Genomic DNA, 16,260 nt, shown 5'->3' with positions numbered 1-16,260 from the left:
AAGTTTATTTTAAGTTACCCTTCAACTCTATCAGGAAGACATCAGGCATGAAGAGTCAAATTAAGAGTTTATTAGAATGATTTGTTACTTTCTGACTTCTATATAGCTCTAAGACACAAAATGCAAACTTGGCTATAACATTTTCTTACTTAAATTTGATTCAATTCATTTTTCCCCATCCTGTGAAAATATTGCCTTATGTATAAAAGGCACTGAACCTGCAAAAATAACTTAAAGGAACATGTAAAATAGCAGACTAACATCTGTTGTCCACCCCTCCCCCGAAACACTGAGCCCTCCAAAACAATGTTGTCTTTTTTTTTCTGGCGGGGGTTGGGGGGGTGTTGTATTTTAATGTCCCTTTCAGTGAATATATAGAATACTGGGGCAAATGCTGTTCCGTGAATAGGTTCTTTTTCCCTTCAACAGTGTTTGAGGTTGACAAAAGAAGAGGCCACTGGGGCTGGTTAGTCGTAGGTATTAATATAATCGCCTGCCTCACGTGCGGCCCACACTGCCTGCCTTTTGTTCAGCTGTCGCACAATGCCAAGAGGTGAACAGTGCAGTGTGGTCACTCTGCTAATGTTAGACACGGCAGAAAGGCCCTTGCTCCAGAGTCTATTGCACGACTACCTCCCCGTTCACTGTTATGTGACCTGAAAACCACTCGGGTAACTAGGGTTGGGACAGTTGCATCACCTGCGGTTCTACAGTTGGTGCCTTAAGAACCGAAATGACTTTGGCTAGACAGTGGACATTCTCAGCTAGACGACAGTGGACATTCTCAGCTAGACAGTGGACATTCTCAGGAAATCTTCATGTCGGTCAACGACAACGATCTTCTACTATAATGAATAGCTCTGAAGATGAGGACCAAATTTGAGCAAGAGTCAAATTATTAAAAGAAAACTCGAAAAGTTGAGGGGTCAATTCAGAAATCACTTCAAGCCGCCAGAAGTGGGTTAAAGTTACCGTCTGCTTCACACAAACCTTTTCCTAACTAGCTTAGAATATCCAGCTTGAATACTGCACGAATATATACAGCCAGGTAAAGAGCAAGCAGCACTCGGAGCTTTCAGTACAATAGCACTTAAAGAATTTGGTTCCTGAATAAAGGTGTCAGCAAGCCATGGAATTCCCAAACAGAAAAACTCACACTGCGTCTTTATTCTCTTTTCTTAAGGTCTATTGTTAACTGAAGACTCCTTGTCTTTTCAAATTCCTTCATGTGAATGGATGAGGCCAGACATCTGCCAGGATCCGCTCACATTTGCATGCAAATCAGAGACTTCGGGACACATATGGCCCTGGAGCCAATAACACTTTTACTCTAGATTTATACTGATCAAAGTGCCTTCCTGAACTTTCCACCCCTCCAGCCCTAGCTTTTAAAAATGAAATAATGAGCCTTTTCCACTAATATTATTTAGATTGTCATGGCAAGACAAAACAAAACATCTTGTCTTTTAGAAAATCCTCCACGCAAAAGCCAGAGTCGGCAGTACCTGTTCCCTCACCCAATTAGAATTCCACTTTTCCTTTACGATTTAGGTTTGGGAATGAAAATACTTACGGCGGGATGGGATTGAGACTCTCAGCCTTTGCCTGTGAGGTTCAAGTGCTTCAAAACCATTTGTACCCCGGCCAGTCATTCACTCACGGCCAGGCTCTGTTCTTGGCGTTGGGACACGGCAGGCAAGGTCCCCTTTTCTCCTGGATGTGGCATCCGGGCCGAACCGCCGGGTCCGCGTTTCCGCGCGGGCTCCCCTGGACCCGTCCCGGGACAAGCGGCCCTCTCGCTGCTGGACTCTTCCCCCGAGCCCCGGCTTGCCAGGCAGGGACTCCCCGGGCGGGAGGCGGGGAAGCGCCGAGTCGGCGGCCGCCCACACCCCTCTCCACGCAGCACAAAGGACACTCGCTGGCAAACTTTCCTCGCCTCTGACCCCGGCCGAGCCGCGAACTCGGCGCCAGCTCCGCTCCTGGCGGGGGTGAGGCTTCCCTAACACTTCAGGCTATCTGGCAAACGTCCTGGGGCTGCCACTCCTTCTGGGCTCCAGGCTCACAGGCTGAGGTCTGTGCCCGCGTGGACCGTGCACAGTTGGGTAGATTCTTCCCAACGCTCTGACTTCAATACTTCCAATGCCTTGTCAGTTACGCCCCTTGCCCCGTTCTCCTACCAAGGCCACCGCCAAGACACCCTTTTTCCTTCCTCTCCCCGTAACCCGCCACCTTCCTTTCCCTCCTCTTGGCCCCCTTTCCGCGCTGTTCTCCAGCCCCAGCTGCCTTCCCCAGTTCACATCCTGGCAGCCCTCCTCCCTCCCCGTCCCCGGGCACCACCCTCCCCTGGTCGGCCCCTGAAATCCAGCAGGCTCGGCTCCAGTCACTGCCTTTTTTTGCCTATTTCTATCTGGCCTGCCTTCCCAACTATCGCTCTCCCACACGTTTTTTTTTTTTTTTTTTTTTTTTGGCAAGGGGGACAGGGGGAAACGGGGCACTATATTCTCGTTTCCCGACTTCGTCATTTTCCCCAGCTCCATGAGCCGCGCCCCCTCGTCCCCCTTAGGCCCGCGATCTTACCCTGAGGTTCCCCAGACCCTGTAGGGTCTCCCACGCCACCAAGTTTGCCTCGACTTCCCCTCGCTGCCTCCCACACCTCCTGCCGCGGCGCGGCCGGCCAGGGACTTACCCCGAGGCCCAGCTGGTGGGGGTGTTGGGGTGCGCACGGACCCGGCACCCACGGCGGCGGCAGCAGCAGCAGCAGCAGGAGGAGGAGAAAGACGAGGAGGAGGAGGAGGACCAGCTGAGCGGCGCCTCCTTCCCAGCCCGCAGCGCGCACTGGCTCCTTGGGGCACCCCCGGCAGAGCACCAAGACTGGAGACTAGGCGGCGACACAAGCAACAGCTGCTGCACGGGGCTGGGCTCAATCGGCTCTTAGAGGCCAGGGCAGGGGGAGGCAGGATTGGGAAGGAGGGTCGGAGAAGTGGGGTGCAGAGGGCGGGGCAGCGAGCGGCCAGGTCCGGAGGAAGGCGCCCCAGGCGCCTAGGGATGCCGCCGCCCGGGCTGACGCCGCCGGCCCCTCTCCCCGCCAGGCGGGCGCTCGCAGCCGCGGGCGCACGGGCCTCGCCTCGTTCACCGGCTCGCTGCCGGCGCCCTGGGTGCGCCCCGCTTTGTGCTCCCCGCAGCCGGCGTGCACCTGGTGTAAGCAGAGGCGGTCAGCTGATGGGCCGCGCGCGGATTGGCTGCTCCGCCGTCTCCTCCCCTCCCGCCCGACCCTCTCCCCGGCCTCCCCCTCCCGCCCGCGCCCTCGCCCCCGCCCTCGGCGCAGCCCCGTGCTGGGCACCATCTGTAGACCGCCCCACAAAGGCGCAGCGCGGCGGGCCTCGGGTGGCCGGGCCGCGGCCGCCGCTTTTTGTCTAGGGGACAGCAGGCTGCGGCTGGGTAGGGAGGCGAAGCGCGCTGCCGTTTTTTAGCAAAAGACAGACCAAAAGAAAATACACGTCCGTGCTAGGAGGCCAGCTAGGCACAATGGGGCCACATCTCTTTGCAGCGTAGAACTCGGGCTCGGGGGCTGAGAACCAGACACAGTTCGGCCTGGGGTTGTGGGCGCCAAGTTTCGGGGTGAAATCCGACCCTGCGTCTTAAAATTCAGGGCGCGTCCTCGGGCTGTGCGTGCGCGCCCGGGGGCGTCCTCCGCAGACCTGGCCCGGGCCGCTGTCCTTGCCGCGGGAAGGAGGATTCGGACGCTTAACTCGGCGGCGAAGCCGCTTCCCATTTGAGGAGGCTTTCCGAAAACGTTTCTGAAACTTTGAAATTACAGCTTTCTGATTTGTTAGGGGTGGAAGTTGTGTTTAAATAGGCGGCGAAGGACTGAGAAGGCAGTCTTAAGTGGAGGTGTCTCCGAGAAAGGGGAGGAGGGTGGGGACGGAACGGGTCTTCGGAAACTGCACGTGAACCTGCGTCTCAACTTCAAAGTCGCCAGCCCGAAGCAGGGCTTCAGAAAAGCCTCGGCACCCTTTATTGGGGGAATCGGCTTTAAGCGAAAGCATCATTAGCCCCTCAGTACTGAACAACTTCTGGCAAAGGAACGTGGTGACATTTCATTATGATGTCTAAACTTAGAACTTCTGGAGAATTTGGAAGGATACATTATTAGAGATTCATCCTTTGGATTCTTCAAAGCCACAGGATAAATTCAATGTCAGTAATCATATTCTTGATCCCTGTAACATTTATTGGCGTTTCGCGTAGGTCTCTGATAAATGTTTGATGTCTTTGTGTGTCTTCACACTTTGTTATCCTGAAACTGTGTCATGTAGACATAAATGGTCACAATTTGTCTTAAAAAGTCTTTAGGAAAAGATGATACTAGCACTTGGGCTAGAAGGTCGTGCAGAGCAGAGGAGGAAAAAGGCCCACTGCTGTCTACAAATGAATAGGAAGATTTAAGATCTTTCAAAGCAAGTTGAGTCTAGACCCTTACCCAAGTTTTGTAACATGATTTTGTCTCTTTCCCCCCTTTTCATGCAGATTATCCATGGAGTTAGCATGCAGATAGCATGGAGTTTGTCTGATAGAAGTTGGCTCTGGTGGAAGTACAGAAATTGAATGGTCAGGGAAAGATAGAATGCAGGTTTCTTAGGGAGTCTCTATTAGGTTTCCAGCCTGCCTTCCTGGGAGCGGAAGAGAGATGAGGTTGTGCCCTTCAAGGAGGAGCTTTACAGAGGTAGGTCTTGGAGGAGCAGTTGGAGCAATTAATGATGGTGAGAGTTGCTCTTGGGAGGCCAGATCTAGAACAGCCTCCAGGTTTTGGAAGAGACTTCATGAGAATGGTGTGAGTCAGGGACCAAGGTATGAATTTTGAAACCAGGCCAACACTGCTTAGGTCCCAGCCCTGCAATTTATGAGCTGTGTCCCTAATGGCAAGTCACTTTATCTCTTTAAGCCTTAGTTTCCTTGGCTCTAAAGTAGGGTTAATATCAGTACTTATCCCAAAGGATTGTGATGGTTAAGTGGGAGTAAACATGTAAAATGCTTAGGACAGTGCTTAGTATATAGTAAGCATTCAACGACAGATGTAAGCTCTAGGCATTATTAGGCAGGTATTGAAGACTAAAACAAGACATCAATTCAGACAGGTGGGATAATGATTCCGCATGTGACAGAATATCTCAAAGGCACTAGCTGCTCCAGTGGAGGAAATGGACTCTGTCTCTCCACTGTTCGATTCATTTCTTTTCAAATTAGCATATCATTTATTTAAACTAATTTCCCTCTTCCCCAAAGCAAGAGTGAGAAAGGCAGCTTTTCCCATTTCTACTTGACCACTGCATGCATTTGGTTCCAGACAGAGAGAAGAGCATTATCATTAGGAAGAAATGTGTGTCAGGGATGGGGGAAGGAATTTGGGTGAGAGGATGGGGCTTGCTGTGGACAGAAGAGGAAAAATGAGCATGACAATTATGAAAGAGTCTGAAATGTGGTGTAATTATTAGAAATTTGCTGAATTGCCTGAATTGGTAATTGGTCCAAATTTTAGAAATTACCATTTTTTTTAACTCTGCAAAGGGGTTTCGGGACTGTCTTGTTAACTGACACTTAAAAGCTCCTTGTCATTGGGATGGATGAAGAGGAAACACGCATTTTTGCATCATTGGACGAAGAGGAATCAATGAACCAGCATAACCAAATCTCTTACTTGCTTCTTGCTTAAAGAGCTCAAATCCATCTGAATTACTCCTAATGAGCTCACCCAGTCCTGGGATCCTGAATTTATTAGTTAGTAAAAAAGCACTTAATAGTTATTTATTAAGGTGTGGTAGAAGACCTTGGAATTTTTGAAGGAGAACGGAATTGGAGACAAGAGCCCAAGAGTTCCCAGGAGAGCAAGGTCTTATTGTTGATGTAAAGAGTTCTTGCCCCTAGATTGGCTGTGTTGAGACACTACAAACCCCTCTGGATTCCCCTACCAGCCCCTTGAGGTTCTTTAGCTTTGGTTTGAAGGAACATTATAATTGGTGTTAGCCTAATTGTACTGATCTATGTGGTAAATGAGGAAAAAATAGAAAGATGAAACTTCAGAAGACAGTCGTATTTGAATAATCTTTAGAAGAACATCTGTATTTTGAAAAGAAAATTATCATATGCCTCTTAAAACTGCAATTTTTCAAAGTTGAAAATATGTCTCTCTCTAATTGAAATATTAATAGAGTACCGGTAGTCAGAGTTCTTTCCAATTTCTGAACTAAAATTATGATTTTAAAACAACCACCACCAAGCTCTTAGAGGGTGATGACTGTAGCTTAAAATTATGTGACTATTGTGATCATTGTTAACTTTCATACCAAATGTATTGTTTCTCTAAGAATTTTTGACAATGAGTGGGTTTACTACATATACGTAGTTCCTGTTCTTCTAGGGTTTTGTTTGTTTGTTTGTTTGTTTACTGCGTATGAAACATCCCAACACAAAAAAGGGATTAATTGACGTTTCTGTAATTAAAACTAGTTTTTGCATTTAAGCTTAAAATTTTGACATAGAACTAAAGTGACCAACCATCTTAGTTTGCCTGGGAATCTCCGGGTTTTAGTCCTAAAAATCTCAACATCTCAGGTCACACCTTAGTCTTGGATAAACCAAGATGGTGGGCGGTTCTAAATAGAACTAACATTAATAGGTTTATGGTGCTGTTACAATTTTAGTTGAGTTGCAGCTTTGCAGATATATCAAATAATGTTTTATTCCTGACTGAATAAAGGGTCCTGTTTCCACTTGTAGAACTTAGTTGTTGCAGAGATGTTGACAGTCATTGTATTGGTCCATTTTCATACTGCTATGAAGAAATACCCAAGACTGGGTAATTTATAAAGAAAAAGAGATTTAATGGACTCATAGTTCCCATGGCTAGGGAGGCCTCACAATCATGGCAGAAGGCAAAGGAGGAACACAGGCACATCTTACATGGCAGCAGGCAAGAGACCATGTGCAGGAGAACTGCCCCTTAGAAAACCATCAGATCTTGAGACTTATTCACTATCATGAGAACAGCACAGGAAAAACTCACCCTCGTGATGCAATTACCTCCCACTGGGTCCCTCCCACGACATGTGGGGATTATAGGAGCTACAATTCAAGATGAGATTTGGGTGGGGACACAGCCAAACCGTATCAGTCGTCAAATCCAACTTCTTTATTTTGTAGATAAAGAAACTAAGCCCTAGAAGAGGAACTCTGCCAGTCTATTTACAAAGCCTGCACTGAAAGCTAGACCATATACTCTTTGGAGAGGGATGATGTGACCAGCTCATAGACTAGGGCCTATACCATGTAATAGGTACTCAAACTTTTTAAAAATAAATGAATCAATGAACGAATGTCTTTATGTAATCGGGTCACATTATTTCATGAGTATTTTCTTCATATCGTTAAAAAGTCTTTGAAGCTATAATGCTTAATGGCTGCATAATTTTACCAACTTTTTGTTGGTGAGAAACAAGGACTCTCTCAATTATTTGTTATCACATATAATAAACAAACTTGTTTAAAATGCTATTTTGGTTATTGATCTATAGATATAAACTAGACTTTGGATTATCAGGTTAACATATTCAACTTTTTCTGTTTCCTTACTGTTTACCTTTAGCCAGCCAAACGTTATTAAAAAGTAAAAATATTTGTTTGCTTATGTAAAGATTTCGGTTGATAGAATTTTAGAATTTTCTTTGTTTTTAATTGTTTGCTCTCCATTCTGATTTCTCTTTTGTCTGTATAACAATAGTTAACATAAACTAAGAACTAACTCTGTGTCATTACATTACACTTAGTAGGGTTTTTTTTTTTTTTTATATTGAGAGAGACAGTCTAGTGCAACGATTAAGAGCCAGAGCTCATGATTTGGGGTCCCTAGATTTACATTCCAGCCCAACACACTGTGTGAATTTGAACAATTTACTTAAGCTCTCTGTGCCTGTAATAGTACCTGTATTGTGGAGTTCTGTGAGACTTAAAGAGGTGCGTATGCAGCATACCTATGTAACAAACCTGTACATATACCCCTGGAGTCTAAAATAAAAGTTGAAAGAATAATAATAAAAAAGATGCTCAACATCACTAATCAGGGAAGTGCAAATCAAAACTACAATGAAATACTACCTCATACCCATTGGGATGGCTATTATACAAAAACAAAAACAAAAACAAAAAACAAAAAACACCAGTGTTGGCGAGAATGTGGAGAAATTGGAACCTGATATGGTTTGGATTGGTGTACCCACCCAAATCTCATGTCGAATTGTAATCCCTAATGTTGGAGGTGGGGCCTGGTGGGAGGTGATTGGATCATGGTAGTGGATCCTTCATGAATGGTTTAGCACCATCTCCCTAGAGCTGTTCTTCTGATAGGGTTCTCATGAGGTCTGGTTATATGAAAGTGTGTAGCACCTCTCGCATCTCTTTCTTCCTCCTTCTCTGGCCATGTAAGACATGCCTGCTTCCCCTTCACCTTCTGCCATGATTGAAAGTTTCTTGAGGCCTCCCCAGCCATGCTTCCTGTACAACCTGCAGAACCGTGAGCCAATTCAACCTCTTTTCTTTATACATTTCTCATTCTCGGGTATTTCTTTACAGTAGTGTGAGAACAGAATAATACAGAATACTTGTGCACTGTGGGTGGGACTATAAAATGATATAGCCACAGTAGAAAACAGTATGGGAGTCCCTCAGAAAATTAAAACTAAAATTACCATATGACCCAGCAATTTTACTTCTGACTATGTGCCCAAAAGAACTGAAAGCAAGGTCTCAAAGAAGTATTTGTCCACCCACATACATAGCAGCATTACTCACAATAACTAAAACATGGAAGCAACCCAAATATCTATTGAGGGATGACTATATAAACGAAATGTGGTATATACATATGTATTAGTCTGTTTTCATGCTGCCTATAAAGACATACCTGAGACTGGGTAATTTATAAAGGAAAAGAGGTTTAATGGACTCACAGTTCCACGTGGCTGGGGAGACCTCACAATCATGGCGGAAAGTGAAAGGCACATCTTACGTGGCAGCAGACAAGAGAGAATTGAGAGTCAAGTGAAAGGGGTTTCCCCTTATAAAACCATCAGATCTCGTGAGACTTACTCACTACCACGAGAACAGTATGGGGGAACTGCCCCCATGATTCAATTATCTCCCACCAGGTCCCTCCCACAACATATGGGAATTATGGGACCTACAATTCAAGATGAGATTTGGGTGGGAACACAGCCACACCATATCAACATACAATGGACTATTATTCAACTTTAAAAAGGAAATAAATTCTGACATACCCTACAACATGAATATGAAATGAGGACGTTGTATTAAATGGAGTAAGTCAGTTACAAAAAGACAAATACTGTATTATTGCACTTATATGAGATACTTAAAGTTGTCAAAATCATACAGAAAGTAGAACAGTGGTTATCAGGGCATGCAGACAGCAGGGAATGTGGAGTTATTTAATAGGTGTAGAGTTTCAGTTTTATAAGATGAAAAGAGTTATGGAGACGGCTGGTAGTGATGATTGCATAACATTAGGAAAGTGCTTAGTAACACTGAACTGTACACTTAAAATGGTTAAGATGGTAAATTTTATGTTCGTATATTCTATCACCAGGAAAAAAAGAAGTGTGTATGTGCCTAGCATATAGCAAGCACTCACTAATATTAATGTATTAGTTAATATAATGGTCACTGAGAACAAGTAAACCAAAGACCATCAGTGGCTTAAATAAGGCAAGTTTATTTCATACTCAAGTAACAGAGTATGTTTCTGGCCAGGTAGCCTCTACCTAGTCATTCCAGGCCCAGGTGACTTCCATTTTTTGCTTCTTCCTCCTCTATGGCTATAGACATTTTTTTCATTTGCACAGAGTGTAGAGAAAGAAAGAGAATAAAGGATCACACGGGAACATTCTATGGGCCAGCCTAAGAAATGGCTCATACTATTATTGGTGAGAACCCAGTTACATAGCTATGTCTAATAGCAAGGAAAGCAGAGGAATGTAGGCTAGGTATGTGCCTAGAAAGTAGACAGAGAAATTGTGCAACATATTGCAATCTGTATTAGCAATATAGCAACATACATTAGAAACACAGTCATCTCTCCTACTGTTGGCTATTATCTTACTTAGTCCTCATAACAAGTCTGGTAAGGTAAGAGAGAAAATGACTAGTTCAGGGACATCCTGCCAGTAGGAGGGCATCATTATAGCAAACAAAATGTGTATAGAACAGCTACTAGAGCGGTGCTTTCCAGTTCTCTGTTCAGTTTAAAACTATTCTTGGTTGATTGCTAACCTGATTATCATCAACACAGTGCCTTCTTGAAGTTCCCAGAGACTTCAAGCAGGGAGAGGAAGACTGTCAGCTGCCCCGCCGGCAGCTTGTACTTCTTACTCTTTCAGTAACATCTTTCTTCTTTCAGTAACCATAAAACTTTAAGGAAGTTCAGAATTGTTCCTCATAAGAAAGTGCTTAGAGACTATTGCACTGGAATTCAATGCCCCTATTATCATAAATTTAACATCCACACTTACTTTTAGTCCTAGGGGCCTAAGAGGCTATAAAAGAAAGATTGGCAGATAGAGTAGACACAATTGGCTTATACACATTTTGCGGAAACACTGAGGCCCACAGAATTTCCTCTACATTTCATTTAGTACCTTCTTCTGTGAAGTTTGTCTCCATTTTGCCTGCACTTCATTTTATTTTTATAGTAGAGAACTCTCATACTTGTTATCTCTGAGTATGTTAACAGTCTTTTTTGAGCAAAACATTGACCTTATTGCATTTTCATGGATAACTAAGTATTCACCTACTGGACCAATCATCTGTTGAAATCCATATTTTCTTGAATTCAGTTCACATTGTACTCTTGAGTCTGTATCACCTTGCTCAAACTTTGCATCACATCCAAGCTATCTTTTGGAAAGTTGACTGAGTTTTTGAGTTTTGTAGCTTTGGAGAAAGAAGGCTGCAGATGCATATGTCATGTATGAATGGTGACTTATCTAGTTACTAGAAGCAAGGTCATATTGTAATTCAACTCAGTAAGGACCAGAGGGTTTTGGAGCTATAAAGAGCCTTATAGATGATCTGGCTCAACCCTTTCATTTTATAGATGAACAAACTGAAGTCTCAAGAAGGCCAACACTTCCATGTACTTCAGAGCATCTGGGAAATTTGACTGGATTTAAATCCTTATCCAAGGTCCCACTGCTGGTTAATAGGAGAGCTAGGCTAAAATCTAGTTTTCTTGATTTTTCTCTTATATTAGTGTAACTTTAATTAGGATCCTCAGGCCTCCCTGAAGTTCATGGGATATACTCTTAAGAGTCTGTGACTTTGCTATATATGAACCCCAAATCACGGATAACAAAAGCAAAAGTATATGAATAGGATTACATCAAACTAAAAAACTTTTGCACAGGCAAGGAAACAATCAACAGAGTGAATAAACAGCCTACAGAATGGGAGGACATATATGTCTCATACACACCATATATCTGATAATGGGTTAATATCCAAAATATATAAATAACTCAAACAGTTCAATAGTAAGAAAATAACCTGATTACAAAATGAGCAAAATATCTGAATAGACATTTCTCAAAATAATGTGTACAAGTGGCCAACAGGTATATGTATATTTTCAAAAAATACTCAAAATCACAAATTATCAGAGAAATGCAAATCAAAACGACAATGAGCTATCACTTCACACCTGTTACAGTAGTTATTATCAAAAGATGAAAGATAAATTTCGGCAAGGATGTGCAGAAAAGAGAACACTTACACACTGCTGTATAAGTTGGTTCAGAATTGACTATACAAATATGTTCATTGTGCTGTCTCTCTATGTATGTATGTGTATATATACATATACATACATATACGTATATGTATGTATATGTATATATGTATATGTATATACGTATGCATATACGTATGTATATACGTATGTACATATGTATATACGTATATACATATATATGTATATATGTATATACGTATGTATATATGTGTATATATGTATACGTATAAATATGTGTATATATGTATACGTATACATATATGTGTATATATGTATACGTATACATGTGTATATATGTATACGTATACATGTGTATATATGTATACATATACATATGTGTATATATGTATATATGTATACGTATACATATGTGTATATATGTATACGTATACATATGTGTATTATGTATACGTATACATATGTGTATATATGTATACGTATACATATGTGTATATACGTATGTGTATATATGTATACGTATACGTATACATATATCTATATACGTATACGTATACGTATACATATATCTATATACGTATATGTATATATATCTGTATACGTATATGTATATCTGTATACGTATACGTATACATATATCTGTATATGTATATGTATATATGTATACGTATACGTATACATATATGTATATATGTATACGTATACGTATACATATATGTATATATGTATACGTATACGTATACATATATGTATATATGTATATATGTGTAAGTATGTATATATGTATATATGTATATATGTGTAAGTATGTATATATGAGTATATATGTATATATGTGTATACATGTATATGTATATGTGTATACATGTATGTATATATGTGTATACATGTATATGTGTATACATGTATGTATATATGTGTATACATGTATATGTATATGTGTATACATGTATGTATATATGTATGCCTATATATGTGTATATGTATACCTATATTTGTGTATATATGTATACATATATTTGTGTATATATGTATACATATGTGTGTATATATGTATACATATGTGTGTATAACATACACGTATATACGTATACGTATACGCGTGCGTATACGTATACGTGTGCGTGTGCGTATACGTATACGTGTGCGTGTGCGTATACGTATACGTGTGCGTGTGCGTATACGTGTACGTGTGCGTGTGCGTATACGTGTGCGTGTGCGTGTGCGTATACGTGTGCGTGTGCGTGTGCGTGTGCGTGTGCGTATACGTATACGTGTATACGTATACATGTGTATACGTATACATATACACGTACACATGTATACATATATACGTGTATATGTATACGTATACACATGTATACATGTATACGTGTATATGTATACATATATGTATATATAGATGTATATGTGTGTGTATATATATATATATGTAGAGAGAGAGCTCTGAACCAAAGTCAGAGGATTTGAGTGTGTCACTTGCCAGCCATGTACCTCTCTCTCTCTCTATATATATATACCTATATATGTACACACACATGCATATACATATATCCAGACAAGCATATATATATATCCAGACAAACATATATATATTTTATATATATATATATATATATATATATATATATATATTTGGAGAGAGAGAGCTCTGAACCAAAATCAGAAGATTTGAGTGTGTCACTTACCAGCCGCGTACCTCTCAATGTGCCATTGACAGTCTGTCAGCTTTCACATGCTCCCTGAGAAGTCATAGTAAAAGCATCCATCTGGCCTTCCTCCTCAGTTTCCAGATCAAATCAAACTGTTCAGGGAAGTACTTTGCAAATGGCGGAATGTGTAGACCATTTTATCATGATACTGGGATATTGGAAGGCTCTGTGAGTGGTAGGCTTCCAGAATGGGGTTCCCACAGACTGTGGCAGCCTGCGCCATGTGGATGATGTCTAGTGTAGAATTATACCAGCCAACTGCACCTGCTCCCTTTCACTTCAGTGCCTGAGAAGAAAACAGAACTGCCAGCAGACTATGGGACAAATGACTAAATGCCCTCCAGACATTCCAGAGTCCTCTGCCTCTCAGACTTCAGTTATTCCTGAAGGAATCTGGAGACGGAAAGCAGGAAGCAATTTGCTGTGGAATTTTTTCCATCACAGGTAAGTTTTAGTTTCAATAATAATAGTAATAATAATGGCTAATTAAGTATGAACTGTGTGCTAGGCATGGTGCAATTTCTGGTTGAATTCTATGTAATTCTTAGAATAATCCCGTGAGACAGTTAGATGTTATTTATTAGTCTCATTTTTTTCAGAAGAGGCCACTGAGACCTTAATGAAGTTAGATCATGTGCCCTGGATCACCAATCTGATACCAGAGCTCATGCTCTCAACTCTGATGTGATCTATAGTCCCGGATTTTATCTATGCCATAATAGTAGAATCTGAAAGGCCTGCACTGTTTTGAACATATCAACACTGATACTATGTCTACTGGGGGAAAAGATTCTAAATTCAAAAAACGAAATGGATTGAAGTAGTGTCCAAGGAGCTGTCCCCAGATATATTAATTCTTTCTAAAATGAGGAACATGAGGACTACTGCTCACATTTTATTAGAATAACAGTCACATTCACAAAGTAATGTTGGAAAGTGAACAGTAGGGGATTTAAAAATGTTTGATATGTAAAAGGTAATGAAATTTCTGTTTATGACACTGGAGCTTTCTGACAGGGGTGCGTGGAGGACCAGCCATGGACCACGTGGTTGATTCTTTTTCTTTCTTTCTTTCTTTCTTTTGAGACAGAATCTCTCTCTGTCGCCCAGGCTGGAGTGCAGTGGCGCGATCTCGGCTCACTGCAAGCTCCGCCTCCCGAGTTCACGCCATTCTCCTGCCTCAGCCTCCTGAGTAGCTGGGACTATAGGCGCCCACCACCACGCCAGGCTACTTTTTTTTTTTTTTTTTTTTTTCGTATTTTCAGAAGAGACGGGGTTTCACCGTGTTAGCCAGGATGGTCTCGATCCCCTGACCTCATGATCTGCCTGCCTCGGCCTCCCAAAGTGCTGGGATTACAGGCGTGAGCCACCACGCCCGGCCGACCACATGGTTGATTCTTAAGGGCAGGACAGTTATATGGGATGTGGTTTGCCAGGTCACTTTCCGGAATGTTTCCTGGTGAGCCTCTGGTGAGAACTGGATTCTAGACTCAATCTTACCACTCATCACTTTCCATCTCTGACCCTCTATGTTCTTTATGTGTAGAATGAGACCACTGAAAGTATCTGTGATATTCATACTTTCTTTCCCCCCAGAACTTTTAGGTTAAATTAAATCATAAGAAAACACCATATCAGGCCAGTCCTGGTGGCTCATGCCTGTAATCTCAGCACTTTGGGAGACCAAGGCAGTTGGATAACTTGAGGTCAGGAGTTCAAGACTGGCCTGGCCAACATGGTGGAACCTTGTCACTACTTAAAAATACAAAAAGTAGCTGAGCATGGTGGTATGTGCCTGTAATCCCAGCTACTCGGGTGGCTGAGGCAGGAGAATCACTTGAATCTGAGAGGCAGAGATTGTAGTGAGCCGAGATCGTGCCACTGTACTCCAGCTTGGGCAAGAGAATGAGACCCCATCTCAAAAAATAAAAAAAAAAAAAGGAAAAGAAAAAGAGAAAAACCATTTCAAGACATAACAGCAAATTTATCCAGGCTCTTCGTCACAACAACCAAATCTACTCTAGCTAATTGGGCAGGAAGATATTTACTAAAAGGTGCCAATTAGCCTACAGGGTCTCTGGAAGGGCTGGAGAACATGGATTTGCCCAGCCAGGAATAAGCCCCCAGAGAAAACCCCCTGACATCCTACGTGCCTCTTCTGCTGGAATCAATGTTGTCATTCTTGCCCATCATTCGATACCTATCCCACTATGGTCTGGTCTGGTCAGAAAGTCTGCACACTTCTCCCAAATCATACTGACATTGTCCTTGCCAGAAGATCTAAGCCCCTAGCCATAGCAGTCTTTTTATGTAGCTCACTGTGCCTCTGTGCTGCTTGACCAAACCTAGGCCCAGTGCAGAACACGAAGCCAGCTAGAAGCCAGGACTGGGTGCTGGTTGGGCCAATTCACTGTTCCTGCCATCTGCACTCATTGAAGATGGCCAGGGCAGGAGCCCCTGTTGAACTTTCTCTTGTCCCTGTTACTTGGGGATGATGGTGCCTTGTTGGCTGGTCAGGCACTGAACAGGTCTCCAAAGCTCTGCAGATCAAAGTCAGATAATGACCAAACTAGATTATTTTTAAGATTCTCTCTACTGCTAAAATTCCTTGATTCTGTTTTCCAAGGTTAAACTAAAGTAGAGGTGTTTAAACAAATACTTTCCTGTAGGTCTTGGCTAATTCCAATAAATTCTCTGTAATTATCAGTAGTTAAGAATATTATACCCAAGGAG

General features: G+C 42.5%; 2 protein-coding genes across 11 annotated transcripts in view; one reads left to right on the top strand and one right to left on the bottom strand.

Annotated features, from left to right (window-relative positions):
• Nucleotides 1-3,281, bottom strand: part of LRRN1 (leucine rich repeat neuronal 1) — a 257,800-nt gene extending 254,519 nt beyond the window's left edge. For 3 of the 10 annotated variants that reach the window (XR_010111377.1, XR_010111380.1, XR_010111381.1), the window contains exon 1: nucleotides 1,574-3,278. The gene's annotated coding sequence lies outside the window, so the exon portion shown is untranslated. Of the gene's footprint in view, nucleotides 1-1,573 lie in introns of all 10 variants that reach the window. The other 7 variants (XR_010111378.1, XR_010111379.1, XM_063602090.1 and 4 more) reach the window with 4 other exon arrangements.
• Nucleotides 1-16,260, top strand: part of SUMF1 (sulfatase modifying factor 1) — a 696,570-nt gene that overhangs the window by 671,141 nt on the left and 9,169 nt on the right. The window contains exon 12 of the transcript XR_010111383.1: nucleotides 13,811-13,971. The gene's annotated coding sequence lies outside the window, so the exon portion shown is untranslated. The remainder of the gene's footprint in view (nucleotides 1-13,810; nucleotides 13,972-16,260) is intronic.

Source organism: Pan paniscus, chromosome 2 (genome assembly GCF_029289425.2).
Source record: "Pan paniscus chromosome 2, NHGRI_mPanPan1-v2.0_pri, whole genome shotgun sequence".
In the NCBI taxonomy this organism is placed as follows: domain Eukaryota; kingdom Metazoa; phylum Chordata; class Mammalia; order Primates; family Hominidae; genus Pan; species Pan paniscus.
This window is presented reverse-complemented; position numbering and strand designations above follow the sequence as displayed.